The sequence below is a fragment of the Cheilinus undulatus genome, linkage group 20, assembly GCF_018320785.1.
Source record: "Cheilinus undulatus linkage group 20, ASM1832078v1, whole genome shotgun sequence".
Lineage (NCBI taxonomy): Eukaryota > Metazoa > Chordata > Actinopteri > Labriformes > Labridae > Cheilinus > Cheilinus undulatus.
This window is the reverse complement of record NC_054884.1, coordinates 41,298,644-41,317,576: the sequence shown is the minus strand read 5'-3', so window position 1 is coordinate 41,317,576 and position 18,933 is coordinate 41,298,644. Positions and strand designations below refer to the sequence as shown.

Below are 18,933 nucleotides of genomic sequence, written 5' to 3'. Positions count from 1 at the left end.
CTGCTTCTAACAGTCTTCAACCTGCTTCTAACAGTCTTCAACCTGCTTCTATCAGTCTTCAACCTGCTTCTATCAGTCTTCAACCTGCTTCTAAAAGTCTTCAACCTGCTTCTATCAGTCTTCAACCTGCTTCTAACAGTCTTCAACCTGCTTCTATCAGTCTTCAACCTGCTTCTATCAGTCTTCAACCTGCTTCTATCAGTCTTCAACCTGCTTCTATCAGTCTTCAACCTGCTTCTAACAGTCTTCAACCTGCTTCTAACAGTCTTCAACCTGCTTCTATCAGTCTTCAACCTGCTTCTAACAGTCTTCAACCTGCTTCTAAAAGTCTTCAACCTGCTTCTATCAGTCTTCAACCTGCTTCTAACAGTCTTCAACCTGCTTCTAACAGTCTTCAACCTGCTTCTAACAGTCTTCAACCTGCTTCTATCAGTCTTCAACCTGCTTCTAACAGTCTTCAACCTGCTTCTATCAGTCTTCAACCTGCTTCTATCAGTCTTCAACCTGCTTCTAACAGTCTTCAACCTGCTTCTATCAGTCTTCAACCTGCTTCTATCAGTCTTCAACCTGCTTCTAAAAGTCTTCAACCTGCTTCTAACAGTCTTCAACCTGCTTCTATCAGTCTTCAACCTGCTTCTATCAGTCTTCAACCTGCTTCTAAAAGTCTTCAACCTGCTTCTAAAAGTCTTCAACCTGCTTCTAACAGTCTTCAACCTGCTTCTAAAAGTCTTCAACCTGCTTCTAACAGTCTTCAACCTGCTTCTATCAGTCTTCAACCTGCTTCTATCAGTCTTCAACCTGCTTCTATCAGTCTTCAACCTGCTTCTAACAGTCTTCAACCTGCTTCTATCAGTCTTCAACCTGCTTCTATCAGTCTTCAACCTGCTTCTAACAGTCTTCAACCTGCTTCTATCAGTCTTCAACCTGCTTCTAACAGTCTTCAACCTGCTTCTAACAGTCTTCAACCTGCTTCTATCAGTCTTCAACCTGCTTCTATCAGTCTTCAACCTGCTTCTATCAGTCTTCAACCTGCTTCTATCAGTCTTCAACCTGCTTCTAACAGTCTTCAACCTGCTTCTAACAGTCTTCAACCTGCTTCTAACAGTCTTCAACCTGCTTCTATCAGTCTTCAACCTGCTTCTAACAGTCTTCAACCTGCTTCTATCAGTCTTCAACCTGCTTCTAACAGTCTTCAACCTGCTTCTAACAGTCTTCAACCTGCTTCTATCAGTCTTCAACCTGCTTCTATCAGTCTTCAACCTGCTTCTATCAGTCTTCAACCTGCTTCTAACAGTCTTCAACCTGCTTCTATCAGTCTTCAACCTGCTTCTATCAGTCTTCAACCTGCTTCTATCAGTCTTCAACCTGCTTCTAACAGTCTTCAACCTGCTTCTATCAGTCTTCAACCTGCTTCTATCAGTCTTCAACCTGCTTCTAACAGTCTTCAACCTGCTTCTATCAGTCTTCAACCTGCTTCTAAAAGTCTTCAACCTGCTTCTATCAGTCTTCAACCTGCTTCTAACAGTCTTCAACCTGCTTCTATCAGTCTTCAACCTGCTTCTATCAGTCTTCAACCTGCTTCTAACAGTCTTCAACCTGCTTCTATCAGTCTTCAACCTGCTTCTATCAGTCTTCAACCTGCTTCTAAAAGTCTTCAACCTGCTTCTATCAGTCTTCAACCTGCTTCTATCAGTCTTCAACCTGCTTCTATCAGTCTTCAACCTGCTTCTATCAGTCTTCAACCTGCTTCTAACAGTCTTCAACCTGCTTCTATCAGTCTTCAACCTGCTTCTAACAGTCTTCAACCTGCTTCTAACAGTCTTCAACCTGCTTCTAACAGTCTTCAACCTGCTTCTAAAAGTCTTCAACCTGCTTCTAACAGTCTTCAACCTGCTTCTATCAGTCTTCAACCTGCTTCTATCAGTCTTCAACCTGCTTCTAAAAGTCTTCAACCTGCTTCTATCAGTCTTCAACCTGCTTCTAAAAGTCTTCAACCTGCTTCTAACAGTCTTCAACCTGCTTCTATCAGTCTTCAACCTGCTTCTAACAGTCTTCAACCTGCTTCTAAAAGTCTTCAACCTGCTTCTAACAGTCTTCAACCTGCTTCTATCAGTCTTCAACCTGCTTCTAAAAGTCTTCAACCTGCTTCTAACAGTCTTCAACCTGCTTCTATCAGTCTTCAACCTGCTTCTAACAGTCTTCAACCTGCTTCTATCAGTCTTCAACCTGCTTCTAACAGTCTTCAACCTGCTTCTATCAGTCTTCAACCTGCTTCTAAAAGTCTTCAACCTGCTTCTATCAGTCTTCAACCTGCTTCTATCAGTCTTCAACCTGCTTCTAAAAGTCTTCAACCTGCTTCTAACAGTCTTCAACCTGCTTCTATCAGTCTTCAACCTGCTTCTAAAAGTCTTCAACCTGCTTCTAACAGTCTTCAACCTGCTTCTATCAGTCTTCAACCTGCTTCTAAAAGTCTTCAACCTGCTTCTAACAGTCTTCAACCTGCTTCTATCAGTCTTCAACCTGCTTCTAAAAGTCTTCAACCTGCTTCTATCAGTCTTCAACCTGCTTCTAACAGTCTTCAACCTGCTTCTAACAGTCTTCAACCTGCTTCTATCAGTCTTCAACCTGCTTCTAACAGTCTTCAACCTGCTTCTAACAGTCTTCAACCTGCTTCTATCAGTCTTCAACCTGCTTCTAACAGTCTTCAACCTGCTTCTAACAGTCTTCAACCTGCTTCTATCAGTCTTCAACCTGCTTCTAACAGTCTTCAACCTGCTTCTATCAGTCTTCAACCTGCTTCTAAAAGTCTTCAACCTGCTTCTATCAGTCTTCAACCTGCTTCTAACAGTCTTCAACCTGCTTCTATCAGTCTTCAACCTGCTTCTAACAGTCTTCAACCTGCTTCTATCAGTCTTCAACCTGCTTCTATCAGTCTTCAACCTGCTTCTATCAGTCTTCAACCTGCTTCTAAAAGTCTTCAACCTGCTTCTAACAGTCTTCAACCTGCTTCTATCAGTCTTCAACCTGCTTCTATCAGTCTTCAACCTGCTTCTATCAGTCTTCAACCTGCTTCTAACAGTCTTCAACCTGCTTCTAACAGTCTTCAACCTGCTTCTATCAGTCTTCAACCTGCTTCTATCAGTCTTCAACCTGCTTCTAAAAGTCTTCAACCTGCTTCTAACAGTCTTCAACCTGCTTCTAACAGTCTTCAACCTGCTTCTATCAGTCTTCAACCTGCTTCTATCAGTCTTCAACCTGCTTCTAAAAGTCTTCAACCTGCTTCTATCAGTCTTCAACCTGCTTCTATCAGTCTTCAACCTGCTTCTATCAGTCTTCAACCTGCTTCTATCAGTCTTCAACCTGCTTCTAACAGTCTTCAACCTGCTTCTAACAGTCTTCAACCTGCTTCTATCAGTCTTCAACCTGCTTCTATCAGTCTTCAACCTGCTTCTAACAGTCTTCAACCTGCTTCTAACAGTCTTCAACCTGCTTCTAACAGTCTTCAACCTGCTTCTAACAGTCTTCAACCTGCTTCTAACAGTCTTCAACCTGCTTCTAAAAGTCTTCAACCTGCTTTTATGGCTCTTAAAATTGTCCTGAATGAAAGTAAAACCAAATTTACCTTCTTTTCTACAGCTACAGATATTGGTTTGAACAGTCTTCATCTCTCCATACTCAGAGGTAACATCATCAGAGTATAAATATCTTGGTATTCGGATCGATGAATCCTTTAATTTAAGCAGCATATTGAAGATCTCATTGTAAACTTTGGCAGAAATTTGGGTTTTGTGTAGAAATAAAGCTCATTTTCCTCCTGACTTCAGGAAAAGTTTAGCTGAGGAGATGTTTTTGTCTGTTCTTGATTATGGTGATATCGTCTATAGACATGCTGCTGCTTTCACACTCAAACCTCCAGACTAGGGCTGGGTGTGGCTGCTGATTTCCTGAATATTGCTCCATGTAGAGATATTTTAGTGAAAAATCCTATGATGCTTCTACATTTAAGAGATTCTCAGGGAACTTAAGCAAAGAACGTTCCAACTAGGGACATTATTGAAATGATCAGGGTTAGTATCAAAAATGTACCCTAAACTAGAAGTATTTACATCACTATTTTAGCTCCATGCAGCCCATCCTGGATATGCTCTTAATTGTCCAGGTAGCCTCTGTCTTTAGTGTTTAAATCCTAAAGTCAGTCAGGGTTGGAGGTTCCTTCAGTGGAGCAGAGCTGCCAGGCTCCACCATGTTTGTTTTTACAGAGATAAGTCACTTACTGCAAGTCCAACTTCAAACTCTTCTTGTTAAATTAATAAAAATAAAATCAGGAAATCTGATCAATTATTTTTATCGATATTGGATTTTTAAAAAAATTGATCTGAATGGTAGAATGGAGTTTTTGAACCCAGTCCTGCTCTAGACCGTGTTATCACTCTGCTCTTAGATTCATATCTGGGGATCTTATAACACTCATCACTCTATTCTGTATGACTAAGTTGGCTGGTCCTCTCTGGCACAGAGGCGTGATAAACACTTGTATGTTTTCATTTAGAAATCCCTGATTGGACGCTCACCTTCTTATATAACATCTATGCTGAACTGGAGCTACTCCGTCAAAGTATTAAACTCTTTGGATAGTGCATGTTCAAGCTTTGGTTGGTATGACTTCTAGTTTTGATCATCAAAGGCCCAGAGACTCAAGGACAGAAGTTTCCAGGCTGATGTGTTGGTGAGAAACAGCAGCTGTTCAGTCTCTGATTGGTTAATGTTTAATGTATAGACGGCTCACAGAGACATCACAGTCCTTAAATCCAGAGTCTGGTCTTCATCAGCTCACTTCAGCTCAGACTCCATCATGAAGGTACGTACAGCTGTCTGTTAGCCACACAGCCCTGAACCTCAGAGTTCTCCTCTCTGGACGCTAAAACAGCCAGCTCTCTGACGCTCTGATAGCAAACTCTGACTCTGGAGGATTTAACAACCTCGCTCTGTTTTTAACTCTCAACTGTCTAATGTTTTCATTTATCTGTTCCTCAATATTTTTATCTTCTACTATTTCAGACTCTTGTATTAAGGCTCCATCAGATACAGCTTTAGCGTTGGCGTCATACTTATCCAGATAGAACGGTGCAGTTTTATTCACCAAAACAACATTAATACACTCACAAGGTTCAGACTGTATGACTTCAACAGGTCAGCTATACCAGTGGTTCTCAACCTTGGGGTCGGGACCCCTGTGGGGTTCACAAGACACTGAGAGGGGGTCTTCAGATTCCCTGAAAAAACTAAGAATATTTTTTTAATTCCACTGTTCCCATTTTTCACCAATGCTGCCAAATTTTAACCCATTTTCATCATTTTTCTCACCAATTTAAACACATTTTTGCTATTTAACACCTATTTTAGTCCGTTTTAAACTCTTTCCACCACGTCTTTCTGCCTGTTTTTGCCACTCAAGCCTAATGTTACCTCTGTTGACCCATTATTGCCACTGTTAACACTTTTACACCCATTTTATCCACATTTCACTGTCTTATATTCCCATTTTTGCCAGTTTAACAAATTTCTGCCTGTTTTCTTTCTCAGTTAGCATTTTTTTGCCAGTTTATATCTTTTTTTTTTTCCTGTTTCACCAAATTTCCCACCATTGTTGCCAATTTAAGACCATTTCAGCCAGTTTTTTACTCTCTTTTACCAATTTTTTTTTTTTTTTGGGGGGGGGGGTATTTTTTCCTTATCTAATTTTTGCCAACCCATTTCTACTTCTTTTAAAATCCAGTTTCACCACCTTTACACCATTTGTTGCCATTATTGACCCTTTAAAGCCATTTTTAATCGATTCTAATTCTGTTTTTTTAACAAAAAGAATTTACATTTTTAAGAAAGCTATGTACTACACAAATGATTTAAAAAGTTATTTGTTTCTTTGATTTCTTGAGTAAACCACTGGGCGGAGTGACACAGTGCAGCAGCCATGTCCGGAGTGTAGTTCCGGCTTTGCATTTAGCTTTAAAACATCTCTGTCTCGTAATGTTCCATGATTATTTCATAGCGTGGTGAATGTACAGGTCACAGCGTGTCCATGAGAGCATTGTGGAGTTGTTGGATTGTGTATTTGATGAGTTTGATGAGGGAAAGCCGGAATACCGTCTGCTTACATTGAGTTGGCACAGCAGGTCTGAACTCGGCAGCGCTGATCTAAAAACAGCTCGCACCGACAACTGAAGGTAACGAACCTATTACTAAGACTACAGGAATTACGGCAATGGACGAATTTGCCAAAATGTTGAAGTATCCCTTTAACTTTCTAATGGACCATGGTTTTGTTGACCCCCCAGTTTGGCTGGGACCCAGAAAGCTCTCCCCTTTATCCCCTCATGGACGGCCTTGTCTCCACATGATTATTCTAGAACGATCATGGCTGTTCAACCACCTTCAGGTCCAGTGGGGTCCCCGGTCTCTGGTACCTTTATTTGGGGGTCGTGGGCTGTAAAGGTTGAGGACCCCTGGTCTATCCAACACTGAGCATACAGCTGTAACAGCTGCTGTCAGAGTGTTTGGTGGACTCTGTTGGTCCATGTGTTTCTGGGTTCTTTAAACAGATCTGCAGACCAACACAAACTTTAAAGATGGAAACTTTTACTGATTCTGGTTGGTCTGACCACATTCATGTATTCATGGCTCTGTCCTTCCACACATCTAAAGATGATGGCAGTCAGTCACCTCTGCAGACTTTCAGAGCTTCTCTCATGGCCTGGTGCCTGCTCATCTCTGGTTGAATCCAAATCAAAATGTGAGCTCTTATTCCAGCTGGTTCCAGTCCTCGTCTGTCTCCTGGCTCCTCAGCTGATCAGCTGTTTGCCCTTAATGCCGTTCGACTGTATTGACATCCATAACTACGACCACAGCCGACCCAGCGGAGTGTACACCATCTACCCCATCGGATCCACGTCTGCTGTCCAGGTACGCCTCGGCCTCTCTGGGCTGCAGGTTAGACAGAAATGATGAGAGCCAGTTCCAGAGCTCAGTCTTCTTCTGATAGATCTGATATTGATCAGGGATGTGGATTGATGTAAATATTTCAGACCCCAGCAGTACTGATCAGTGTGTTGATCCTAACTGTGCTTGTGTTTCCAGGTGTACTGTGACATGGACTCACTGGGAGGAGGATGGACGGTGAGCGTCAGCTCAATCCTTCACACTTTAATCCAAGCTCTAATGAGCATTATGAAGCATCTATCAAGGATGAAAATGTTCTTTACTTTCAAATGTTCATCACAGTCAGAGCACATCAGGGTCATATTTAAACCAGCCTGGAATCCTGCACAAACTCATCAACATGTGAGGAAATACCTGCCTGGAGATGATCTGTGTTACTGGAGGACACCACTAGAGGGCACACCAGAGAGCTCAGGCCGTATACAACTAGCTGATGTGTGGGATGTAAACTCCAGACATGGCAACGCTGAAGGAGGTTACTGTCAGGGTGATTCAGAGCTCAGAGCCAGGATAATCATGGCTGTGTGGCCGTTTCCTTCTATGTCTTGTGTCACTTTTATCTGGGTCTACATCAGCTGACTGTGTCCATAGACGTGCTGGTTACAGCAGCTGTTTCACTCTGACAGAGTCTTCATCAGTCTCTCTCTGTTCAGCCTTTCATTACAGTGTCAGAGACACTGATCAGCTAAAAACACCTGGAGGTTCCTCCTGGAAACCATCATTGGTTGTCTTGTTTGAGCTAACTAACCTCCATCCTGTCCTCCAGGTGTTCCAGAGGAGGATGGATGGCTCGGTGAACTTCTACAGACCCTGGGATCAGTATAAGATGGGCTTTGGGAGCGCTGCTGGAGAGTACTGGCTCGGTAAGACAGAAAAACCAGGAAGTCCAGAGATGATTGATGACGCTGACATATCAAACTAGGACGTTTAGAATCTGACCTAATGAAGGGGAACTCATCCTCTCCTTCATGTTTCTGTGTTTGATTTCTCAGGTCTTGAAATATTTTCCATCTGACTCTGAGGAGGAGGTACGAGCTGCTGGTGGACATGGAGGACTTTGATGGAAACACGGCGTCTGCTCGTTACACCTCCTTCTCCATCGACCCTGAGACAGACGGATACACCCTGCATGTTTCTGGATTCAAGGATGGAGGCGCCGGTGAGTCAGAAGTTCTCTTTGGTTTCAGGACGACCTGTGAGGATGTCTGTTCTTGTTTTTATAGTAATGAATGAGAAGATGTGTTTACTGTTGGTGACTCTGATGGTTTGTTTGGTCTTCATGTCTGCAGTAATGTCTAAAATCCTGATGTTCTGGTGTTTCTCTAGGAGACTCTCTGACCTATCACAATGGAATGAAGTTCTCCACCTTTGACAAAGACCAGGACAAGTTGTCTGGCAACTGTGCCAAAACATACTTGGGGGCGTTCTGGTATAATCGCTGTCATAACACCAATCCAAACGGGGTTTATCGCTGGGGGGCTGATGGCACTCTTTATGCTGTAGGAGTGGAGTGGAAACAATGGAAAAGCCATGACTACTCTCTGAAGAGCATCAGCATGAAGATCCGTCCTGTTCAGTAGACCACCAGGACCAATCAGCTGATCATCAACATGATCTCTTTAGATGGTAAACACCAGCCTCTCTGATCATGTAGAAGGAGCTCCACAAGGAGACCAGAAGGTTTTCTAAATCCAGTCTGGTTGAGCTCTGAACACCTGTTGGTTCTTACCTGATGAGAATAAATGAGCAGAAACTGTCCATCTCTCTCCTGTCCTGATTCTTTAAGAGCAAAAAACTCAGAATGAACCCAGAATCAGCAACAACACTCTGATGTCTTTATCTAAGCTCAGAACAACACACACAGCTGGAAACCTCACTGAAATTCAATTGTTAGAGCTGGTTGGAGAAGGGTTAGGGTTAGGGTTTTATTTGACCTCCTCTACATCTGACAGCTAAATATCAGACTTTTACTCCTTTACATCTCTAGAGACCCTCTCATTACTCACTACTTTTTTTAAGTCAGCTGACTGTTTTTCCACAGTCTGATTAGGGAGATGATAAACTCTGTGTTTGGTTTGTCTATGTGGAATTGTCGTACCTGTACTACATCTCCAGGGCAGAGCCAAGACAGGACATCATGGGTAAGAGAGGTTTCTGCGTTCTAACAGTAGGTGGCAAAACAATGAAATAAACACTTAAATATGTAGAGGGGCAGACCTTGAGCCTACATGTGAAATTTTAAGGCAATCAGATGTTTGGTGTGGGAGTTGCATATACTTCCTGTCTCATTGGCGAGATGTTGAAATGCTCACCATCTCCAGTGAGTCATCCTCCAATGAAACATGTCTGTGTTGTGACCAATTATTGAGGTCTTTCCTTCAAAATCAGAGCTCAGTAGGTTAAGCACAATAAGGAATGAAGATATGAACCATTTGTTGGGATCTGGTCATGGGTCCAGGAGGCTTTTTTGTAGGTCTGATGATGACACACATGCACACCAAAAATCATAAGCCTAGGTTGAATGGTGTGCTGGGGCTGAATATTTAAAGAGAAAATTTTAAAACATCAGAGGCAGAAATGATCAAATTGCCAGAAGGGGGCGCTGTGACGGAGTAATGATATTGATGTATGAATGTATTCAGGATCAATGTGTGATCATTCCTGTGAAGTTTGGTGATGATTGACAGAAGCATTAAAAAGTGAAAAGGCATTATTGGGGAATTTTCACTGCAAAAAATATACAAGAAAGTAGTTTAAGTTTGGGCTCTGGTCACAGCGCCACCCTGTGGAGAAAACTCACAGTTCCTACAACTTTACATCTCCAGGTTGTCTAGAATGAGCAACAAAAATCTGGAGTCAGTCAGATAAAACCCCTCAGACCAGTCTGTTAAAATATGAAACTTGTGAATCGCCCAAAACCCCAAAATTTGACCTTTAGCTGTTTGTAGTGCTCTTCCTGTACATTTTAGAGGATGGCCCTCAGAGACTTTTCTTTTCATCTAATCATGACACACATGTGTACTGACTTTCATTCACGTAGCTCTTACCCAGTCCCCTATCTCATGTTTGGGGATCCTGCTTGATGGACTTTCATGATTCTGACAAAACACCAAAATCTCCACTGGAGGACAGTTTTCTGTAATTCCATAATTCATCTCTGTTGAAGATGAGGTTGACAGTTTCTGGTTCAGAGTTGACCCTGTTAGGCTCTCAGGTTAGACCTAGATCCAGAACCCAGCCCTTGTTGGGACTGAGTTTGAACACTGATTATGGAATCAAAATACATTTTTGCTGTAACAAAAATGAGGAAAAACAAGATAAAGTCATAATAGTCTGTGTGTGTTATGAATTAAAGAGACAGTGCAAACATGATGACATTATGTCTGAGGTAGATCAGACCATCTGGATCCATTCTTTTAAAGCATGCTCATCATTTATCTCTGGATATATTACACACATTTAAATCCTGTCTAAAATCCTGGACAATCAACAAAACATTTATTTCAAAGACTGTCAGAAATGGGGGAAGCTGCGGGGGGTGGGAGGATTCGTGAAGGTGTGAAAGGTTCTAATTAGCATGTGTAAATCTCTACAGCCTGGCTGGACTCGCTCAGTTCTCATCAAAACGTTCTGTGATTGGATAAAACCACAAACATTTAGCCAGTAAAACAATGCGTGATTGGTCAAATAGAACTGTTACTATTGGTCAGACAGTCCACCCACGTGGGTAAGCCCCTCCCTTTTCATATCGTTCCTACATTTTTATATTCATATTTTATCATAATGAAATAATACTCACCCATCCTTCTTCCTACACACATCCCTTCTACTTTATAAATAAATATTACTAGGCTATATGTTTCAGGTTCTACAGATTATATTCATATATTATTAAACATGGAAATTGAAAAATAAAAAAGACAAGGCAGATCAGAAAGAAAAAAGCTTTATTTGCACATAGAAGATCACAAGCATTCAGCCTTTAAAGATGACAAACTCAGGAGAAAACTGACATTTCTGCACAAAACGAGGGGGAACAGTTCATGTTTTCTTGTCTCATCTGATGCTCCATCACTACATCATCTCCTCTGGTCTGAGATGCTCCTCATGGCTCCCAGCCAGGGCTGGATCTAGAAAAATATTCCTGGGGTGGCACAAAGGTGGCAGGAGATTTTGTAGGGGTGGCATCCCATGGCAATGTGTATTTGTTGGTTCAATCACATTATTAGTTGATATTTACATGGAAAGCCTCCAAATTAAGTTAACTCAGTAAAGTTTGGCTCCCTCATTGTGGCACATAAGTAAAACTAATAATCAAAATATACAAGACGGAAGACAACAACTGAATGAATTATAACCAGATAACTAAATTATGCCTCTTTACAACAAAACACTACTTTTACACTATTTCACCAGCAGGGGGCACCAAGTCTATGCAAAGGCTGGTACAAAAAGGGGATTAATTACAAAAGTTTCCCTGATGTTTGTCAGTGTTAACATGGGATATTTCTATCAGCTATGAATTATTAGTCCAACTTGAGTGCAACAATCATTTTATGTACAGACTTCATTATCATACATCCAGTATAAATTAAAAACCAGCTGATAACTGAAAATGTGGATGCATATTAAAGTAATCTGATCTGACATGAGCACAGAGACCACTGTCTTTGAGTTTGGTCTTCTTTTAATCACAGTGCTAACCAGCAGAAATGAAAACAGTCTTCAGGTCAGGGAAAATGTCAGGAAGGGAAACAATGAGTCCCATCTTTGGGCTGTGGAGCCCTCTTTAGCCTCCTCCATGAAGGTTCTTTGGGAAACGGTCCTGTTTCAGCTGAGCTGGCCCTTCACACCTGGACTTGGATGTCTAGAGGAGAAGAGAAAAAAGATGTAAACTTAAATAGAGCATTACTGATTAAAATCTATATGAACTACTAATAACACCATGTGAAGCTGTCACTGATCAGACATGTTTAACTCAGGTTGTATTTCAGCACACAGCAGAACATTTAGGTCTAGGTGTGCATTTGTTAATTTAGGAGTTTCAACCTCAGATGCCATAGTAGCTCTAAAACGGTGTAGACAGAACACAGTCGCTCTCCTCTGAATCACAGATTTTTTACTAAATCCCACTAAAAGCAAACTCTTCAATTAGAATGAGTTTTCCCTTGTTGCTCAGTGTCTATCACCTCAGTCTTTAGTGAGAGAAAAATGTCATTGTCATCTTTTCTATTCCTTATATAAAGTTCTAAGTGACTTTACTGTGACTTTCATTTAATTTAACTGTAATGCATATATTTATATCAATAATGGTCTTCATCTTAACATTAAATGCTGGGTGTGTAAATGGCTGTTTTCCCACTTACTGTCTGATTCCACTGCCTGTAGCGTGAGCTTCTTAAGACTGGAATCCAAACACATTTCTGCAACAGGATTCAAAGTTTTCAGTAAATAAGAGCTTTCTTTGTGAGCTGAATGGGATTGTTAAGCCATCCAGGGGCCAATTTAAGAAAATGATTCAACAAAATTATTCAGAGCAGAGAGTGATGAGTATTGAAGCCACATAGCAAAATAAAAATGGTGACATTAAAGTTGTAATCTTGAAATATTAAAGTAATATATTTATGGGAATGAAGTTCTAAATGTTTTAGATTAAAGTGGTGAATTTACAAGGTTGAATGTATACATTATGACATTATGAGATGTGAAGATACATAAGAGTAAAGTTTGAATACAAGTCCATGGTCAGATGTTTTATTTTGAAGCCTTCATATATTCAGGCTATATATTTAAGCATTTGCTTTCAAATGATGCTTGAAATCATTGACAGACAGTGTGAACATGTTCTACGATCCATACTGGTTACAGTGAAACCTACACGGTCATTTTTTAGCTTGTCATTTGAAGTTTGAAGCTAGGGATGGGACCGATCTGATCCAGTACCGGTATTGGGTCCGATATGGACGTAAATAATAGATCGGATATCTGACTGACGGCGCCGATCCAAGTGACCGATCTAAATCCATCCTACAGTTTGCGATAGACCATGAACGCACCGCAGTCTAAGAGGAGACAGTCTGTGTGTAACTGAGCTAGTATTAGTTAGGATGTTCTCTAGTAGATTAAACATAAATCTATATTTAGAATAGTCAAAACTAGTCTAAAGATGAGGGAACACAAAGAAGAGTGGGTGTGACGTTAGCCTGATAACGGGCGGCACTAGCTTTCAATGCTAGCGCCTTCGTTCCTCTTTGCAGATGAAAATTTTTACTTCGGATGAGTAGTCATACGTGAGCTTAACCCTCGACAGCCCACATACCACTTTATTTCCATTTACTCCTTTGGAAAACTGTCGCTAACTGTCGTTAGCCGTTAGCCACCTACAAGCTACTGATTGTTGACATCGGGTGAAGGGTCAGAGAGGAAGCCTGCGGCCATTAACTGAAGCTACAGCGGTCTCTAGTGGCGGGAGGTCCGTTACAGTTTAAAAGAGCATTATAGACAGGGATTTCAAGCACCTGTTCATAAAAAATAATTGGTAATCAGTTTAACCGACTAGTAAATCAACGTTTAGTAGTAGTTCAAATAAATTTGTTTGGAATTCATTTAAATTCGGTTCATTTTTGTTTTTTTTTGCTTTTTAATAATAGGAGCTGGGTGGTTTACTACAGCCTCATGTAACCTCACACATTATACCAACAACAACAATAATTGTTTAAATATATATATTGGAATCAGTATCGGTATCAGCACATATTTATTGGAATCGGATCGGAACTGAAGAAAAGTGGATCGGTGCATCCCTAGTTGAGGCATATTAACACTGGACAATCAGAATAAATCATTGTCATGAGAGAGATTTGCAAATTAACGGTAAGATGACCTTGCCTGCTTCAGTCTGTTTTTCTCTCTGAAACGGGCCTCTGCTCAGTGACGTCTTACATTTGACAGGGTTCTTGCAGGTTTCAGTAAGTTAAATTTAAGACCTTTTAAAGACCTTTTGAGACATCATGAATGAAATTTTAGACCAACACATTACCAGAAACGTTCAAATCATCCCAGAAATTCAAATCCTTTTATTTTTATTCATTTAGTTATTGAAGATTAAACAAAAAAAAAACATTAAATTAATTCAGCATAAAACAGATAACAATTAAAACAGTTACCTTCTTAACCCAAGTAATCTTCCCAACACAACACTAATATAAGTCTATACAGGGTGAGCCATAAGTCTCCATACATAGGAAAATGTATAAAGTAGATTTTTTTATGTGGAGTGGCCTCCCAGATCCCCAGATCTCTCCCCTCTTGATCTCTATCTTTGGGGGCACTTGAAGGCCATGGTGTATCAGGTGAAGATACCGGACATAAATCATCTCAAGGAACGTATCACCAACGCCATTACAAGCATAACTTCAGCTGTGCTAATGCAAGTTCATCAACAGTGGAAAACACCTGTTAATGTGTTTTTGAAACAATGGTAATCATATAGAGCACATTATATAAAAAACAAACGGCTGTCCAACATGAATGATTATTTTTCCTATGTATGGAAACTTATGGCCCACCCTGTATACAACCTCACCCTACATATGTCTGAGCTCATCCCTTTTAGCACCAATCTCTGTTTCAAGGGTTCTGACTTGGGCAAGTTTTTCTTTGGATGCCCTTCTCAGGGCATTTGACTTGGAGAGCAGCTGAGCCATCTTGGAGCCAGCTTTGCCCTCGGCTTCCTCTGCAAGTGTATCTGCCTCCCTGGCGAGACAGGCGGACACCTCTACCAAGCTTGTCTTCCTTTTCTTGAGGTCCTCCAGAGACTGCTCAGCCAGCTTTCTTTTCTGGCTCTGGGATTCCTTTTCTTTCCTGGTGCGCTCCTGATCCAGAGAGAGTCTGTATTTTGACCGGGCAGCACCAACAGATGCTATGAGTTCCTTGGTGAGAGGAACCTGCGTGACACCTCCATGCATTGCAACATAGTCACATATGAGCCTGTGCGTGACAATTGTGTCTTCTTGCATGTTCTCGACCTCCACCTCCTTGTTGACAGAAAATCCCCTTTCAACAGAGGCCTGGCCATGTGAAAGCAGCAGCAACTTCTGGCAAAAATCCCAAGCAGCTGGGTACGGGCGGCTTAATCTCTCATGCAGAAAGGTGTCTAGGCGCTTCTCAGACGGCTTGAAGGCAAGAAATTCTTCATTCCTTGCATCAACGGACAGGAAAGATTCAAATTGTTGGACAATGGCATCCCCTACAACAAAGTGAGTGAAAAAAGAAAAATCAGATAATGAGACTCAAACCAACTCTGAATCTCTAAATGAGTGAAATAACAACAAAAACTGTGTTAGATGATGAAACTTACTCAATACATATGAGCCACTGCACACAGAACAGGCACAGGACCATTAGAAGAGGGAATGACAAAGGCCAGACATCCATGCTAAACTAATGCCCTGATAGGAGATGAGAAAAGGGTCAAATAGCAGAGCAAATGTCTGCAACTAAGAGGTAATGCTCCATATTGAGTCTAATTAAAAAAACTCAGGATAGTTGAGCATGGTATTCAAACTTTGGTTCATAGGGTTAGGGTTAAAACTATCCCCACCAGCAGGTACACCTCCTGCCAGCTGCTTGTCCTTCAGGAAAGTCTGGACAAGAGACTTCATCTGATTCTTGCATTTGTCTGGGTCCCTGAACATAAGAGACGGGTCTAGACACTTCAGCTGCCTAACTGTTGCATATTTCAAGGGGCTCTTCTCCTGTGCTTTTCTTACGATGTTTGAGAGTCCCTGCACACAGTCCCTCCTAAACTCTAGGACCTTTAGCTCTGCACTTTTACTGTCCTGGACAGGGGAATATATAATAAAAACTGCCAACTAAACTGCACAGCTTTAAAGGAAAAGGCAGGCAAGTGAAAATATTGGTTCCATACTGGTCTGTATGGATGCATCTGGCGTCACGTTCGAAGGAAAACTCAAAAGGGAGGACCCAAAATGCAGATAAAATAAAAGACTGGTTTAATGAACAAACAAAATAACTTACTACAAAATCAAAGTCCATGAAACAAGTAAATCCAAAAAGAAGCACGAGGAGTAACTGGCACAAGGAAGACATCAACAATGAACCGACACAGACACAGGGAGACAGAGAGCTTAAATGCACAGGGAGTGATTAACAACGGAGGACAGGTGTGGACAATCAGACACAGGTGGAACTGGTGAAGGTAATCACAGTGGAGGGAAACTCAGGCAGGAAGCAAAACTAGAATCACACACAAGGGAAGGCAAACTACAAAGTAAAACAGGAAACATGGAACCTAACACAAGAAGCACACAAGGACTGAATGACAAAACTAAACACTAGAGGCTGAACAAAGGAAACTCAGGAGGATACAAAGAACCAAACACAAGGAGGGAAACTAAAACACAGGGAGGAAACCTGAACATGAAACACAAGGAGTAAATCTAAACATGGAATAACTAAACAAGAAGCACAGGGAATAAACTACACAAGAAACACAGGGAGTAAAACTAAACATGAGACACAGGAATTAACTAAACATGAAACACAGGGAATGTAAAACTAGACATGAAGCAGGGAATAAACTAGACATGAAATACAAGGAGTAACTAAACATGAACATGAACTAACATAAGGCACAAAATACACAGAAACACAAGGACTACAAGAAACACCTAAGAACTAAACAGCAGAAATATACAAACTAGGACACCTTAATACAAAGTAAAACTAAAAACATGGAAGTCACAGAACAAGGAAAACACGAGGGATCAAAACTAAACACAGGAAATACACTAGAAAAACTCATAACCTAACAAATCAGAACCTGGATCGTGACATCTGGGGCATCTCAAATGCACAGAATGGCAAAAATTCTCCCTGTTGCACACAGGCAACCGAATTTGTAATTGAATAGCCCTGGCATGTATATTCTCTTCTTTCTTCAGTCTGTTTGCTTATGCAAAATGAAACGCCATTAATATAGATTAAAAATGAATGATATTTAATCACGATTAATCAAAATTAATCCACAGCAACCCTGGGATTAATCTGATTAAAAATCTTAATCGTTTGACAGCACTAATTTAATTAAATCCAAACAACAAATCAGCACATTTCAATGGCAAACAGGTTTAAGGTTTGTTTTTATGTAATAAGTTGCCAAAAGACGAGTTTTATTTACTAAACTAGCAAAGCACTCGGAGAGTGCAGCCCTCCACCATTAGCCCTATCTCCCAATAGTACAGAACCCTTTAAAAAAATCCTGGATCCAGACGGTGATCCAGATCACTCCCAAAATCTAATCAGTTCTTCCTTATGCCATTTCTGACATTTCCTGAAAATTTCATCAAAATCCGTCCATAACTTTTGGAGTTATGTTGCTAACAAACAAACAAACCCTGCCGATCACATGACCTCCTTGGCGGAGGTAAATATATTCAGTAAACTGAACTGAATTTCTAAAAAAGTATTAACATTAACTTTTTAAAAAATCATTTATTTTAATTAATTTTCAAGTAGAAATGAATTCACATTTAATGAAAATGATGGGAAATGGACTTATTTTTACTAATTATTTGGTAAATTAATCATTTAAATTGAGTGTATTTGAATCAGAAGAGATGCTGAGGTTTTTTTTGTGTATTGAATTGAAAACAGTAGGTTCTCTCTGATGTGAATGAACTTTTACACAGAATTTACTGACTGGGTTTCATTACATCCTGTGTGTTTCCAAACGTACCTGCTGATAGACCGTCAACCACTCTTCATCCAGAGGACGGACTCTTCTGTTAAAGACAAACATGAGAACATTGTTGCTGTTGTATTAACAGATCCTAACACACAGCCTCAGTGAATTTTAAACACAAAAGACAACCAGAACGTTTAAGAAAGACAACGGAGCTCTAATGAAACAAAATACAACAGATAAAACTAACGCAGTAGACATACTGTAGGCTACTGTGTTCAATAATATTTCATGATAATACATGCAAATGTTTTGCTTAATTGATTGAATGTTACATATCTATTTAGAAATATGTCATTTAAAATAAAGAAATGGACTTGTTTTAAGAAAACTCTAATTACCCGCCACAGAGAGCTCTCTTTGTTTTACCCAGTGAATCTCAGATGGTGGGAAATGCTAACAAATCTTTAGTAAGAGGGTTAAAACTCTGGCTAAGGCCAGACATGGTGTCAAAAGCCCGTTTGAGTTGAATTATTCAATAGACATTACATGCAGCATAGTATTATTCTTGGAAAAGTCTAAAACTGTAACTAAGAAATAATATCTGCAGCCGTTATCTTGCTCAACTTAAGTCAAAGTCAAGGCAATATGACATTAAACCAAAATAGTCTGTGACTTGCTGTTACGCATTAAACTTTGCTCTTTAAATAACTTACTGGAGCCAAAAACAGTGGTCGCTGGCTAGTCGGAGTTGTGGAAGTTCTTAAAGAATAATTTGTTCATAAATAGCAAGAAAACGAGTCTACCTTAGGGGGCTTTCACACCTACGTCGTTTGGTTCGGACTTTAGGACTTTCTGTTTGGTCCGAACCCAAATGATAGGTGTGAAACCTCTCCTGGACCGTGGTCCGGACCAAACAGCCGCGCCTTGATCCGACCAAAAGAGGTGGTCTCGATCCGGACCAAACAAAACCACGGTATGGTTTATGCCCGGTGTGAAAGCATTATTTGAAAGGTTCGGACCGTCATATCAATGACAGGAAGTTACAACGTGACTACCGGCAAAGGAAATCCATCACCATAACAGAATGAGCCGCGGAAGAGCCCCGAACAATCTCACGGACTGAAATTAAGCAGCAGCCTGACAGGGTGGGCTAACGGTAGCTGCTTTACCTTACGCGAGGAGTAGAAGTGTCCGTTATTATGTTGAATGGGGATTGTCCAAGCACGGAA

At 40.7% G+C, this 18,933-nt stretch overlaps 1 pseudogene; it reads left to right on the top strand.

Annotated features, from left to right (window-relative positions):
* Nucleotides 1–6,702: 6,702 nt before the first annotated feature.
* Nucleotides 6,703–8,754, top strand: LOC121528048 (annotated as a pseudogene).
* Nucleotides 8,755–18,933: the final 10,179 nt, after the last annotated feature.